Below are 2,500 nucleotides of genomic sequence, written 5' to 3'. Positions count from 1 at the left end.
TTTTTCCTCCTCCTCCTATTCCTCTCCCTCCTCCCCCTCCTCGTCAGCTCCCAATTATTGAGGTCTGACACATGACCGCGAGCTTGACTTAGGAGGAATCCCTAATTAGGAAGCAAGGAGGAGCAGCAGCGTCTTAAGCAGCCGTCGTCACGTAGCGCAAACGCTGAGGCTGAAGCACGCCCGTACGCAGGTTCTCTGGCCCGCCCATGCTTCTCCTAGTCTGCCCATCCTGTTACTTTTACGTTCCTAGCCCGCCCAACACTCCACCCCCGCCTATCCCTTTCCCAGCCTTCTCACATCGTTACCCTGTTTAAAAAACCTCCTGTCCCTCTCTCGGCCCGTCCATCCTTCTAGCCCACGCATCCTTCTCCCTCACTGCCCATCCCTCTCCCATCCCTCTGCCAACCCACCCATCCCCTCCCATCCTTCTGCTAGCCAGTCCCTCTCTCCGCCAATACATCCTTCATGTAGCCCTCCTATCCCTATCTCAACCCGTCGATCCTTCTCGCAGTCCGCCCATCCCGTTCCCAATCCGCCCACTCTTGATCGAGGATTTGATTCATTTATCTCCTGTCTCTTCCCTGTTCCTCGTACCCTATGCCTGGCCTCTCTCTCTCTCTCTCTCTCTCTCTCTCTCTCTCTCTCTCTCTCTCTCTCTCTCTCCTCTCTCTCTCTCTCTCTCTCTCTCTCTCTCTCTCTCTCTCTCTCTCTCTCACACACACACACACACACACACACACACACACACACACACACACACACACACACACACACACACTCACTTCCTTCCCCTCCCCTCCCCTCCCCCTCCCTTTCCCTCCCTCTCTTCCTTCCTTCTTCTCTATCTATCTATCTATCTATCTATCTATCTATCTATCTCTCTATCTCTCTCTCTCTCTCTCTCTCTCTCTCTCTCTCTCTCTCTCTCTCTCTCTCTCTCTCTCTCTCTCTCTCTCTCTCTCTCTCTCTCTCTCTCTCTCTCACACACACTCCCTTCCCCTCACCTCCCCCTCCCTTTCCCTTCCTCTCTTCCTTCCTTCCTCTCTATCTCTCTATCTCTATCTCAGTCTGACTCTCTCGCTCTGTCTGGTTATGCTTATTCACATTTTCCTTTGGTGTGTCTTCTCATTTTATCTCCTCATTTCGTCAGCTCGTTCTAGATTTTTTTTTTTTTTTTTTTTTTTGCTTCCTTTTCCATTTTGGATTTTTTTTCCTCCATCTTATTCACATTTTCGTTGCATTTCCTAGTATTGGTTTCATCGTGCAATATTAGTTTGAAATTTCTTACTCAATCTCTTTTTGTCTTCTGTCCTTTTCTTTTCTTTTTCTTCCCATTTTTCTCTTCGGTCTTTTCCGTCATCTTTCGTCATCTTCATCATCATCATCGTCGTCATCATCATCATCATCATCATCATCATCATCATCATCATCATCATCATCATCATCATCATCATCATCATCATCATCATCATCATCATCATCATCATTATCATTATCATTATCATCATCACCATCATCATCACCGTCATCATCACCGTCATCATCCTCGTCACTGTCATCATCACCATCATTACCGTCGTCATCATCACCGTCATCATCACCGTCATCATTATCACCGTCATCATTTTCATCACCATCATCTTCATCACCGTCATCGTCGTCATCACCGCCATCTTCTTCAGTCGTCGTTGATCTTCCATGTTTTCTACTCTTCCATATCTTCTACTATTACTCCTGTTCTCTTCTTCCTCTTCCTTTGTGCATTGTCCACTTCATCTCCGTGTGACCAGCCGTGTTCTCTCCTTCTGGCGGCTTTATCCCTGTTCCCTTCCTCTCCGCCTCATTTTCTTCCTCCGCCTTTTATTCTGGCCACGTCTTCTCCCTTCCCCGGAGAAGCCTCCCCTCGTGGATTCCTCCTCCGTCCCATTCCTAAGGAGGAGAGATTAAAAGTGAAATGTAAACAAAGAAAGAGAGAGGAGAGGAAGGCAAAAATGAAAGAGAGGGGGAAAAGGAGGAGGGTGAGAGAGAGAGAGAGAGGAAGGGAAGAAGGGAGGGAAGGAATAGAGGATGGGGGACGGTGAGGGAGCATGGGAGGGGAATAGAGAGAGAAAGAGACAGATAGGTAAAATAGCGTTGTGTGAAAGGGTAACATAATTAGGGAATGCTAATAAAAACATTGAGAGAAATGCATCTTAGCCGGGGGAAAAAACTGGATGAGGCAGAGACACAAAGGCAAGACGAAAGAGAGGGAGAGAACTGAGGAAGAAAAGAATAATAATGCCGAAAAAAGAATAAAGAAGGATCGGCCGGAAGATAATTATCTCCACAAGAGGATTACCAAGTTTTCGTTGGCAAGACTAATTAAGAAAGTTTTGCTCGTGGGCTATGATAGCTGAGGCATTGTGTGCCTCCCTCGGGCCTTCAACCTCCTTCCAATATTGCCTTGGGGAGTTTGCATTCGTAACTTCGTCTTCTTCTTTTTCCCTTTTCCTCTTCCCTT

This window comes from Penaeus chinensis, chromosome 28 (genome assembly GCF_019202785.1).
Source record: "Penaeus chinensis breed Huanghai No. 1 chromosome 28, ASM1920278v2, whole genome shotgun sequence".
Taxonomy (NCBI): Eukaryota; Metazoa; Arthropoda; class Malacostraca; order Decapoda; family Penaeidae; genus Penaeus; species Penaeus chinensis.
Note: the sequence above shows the minus strand (reverse complement) of the source record.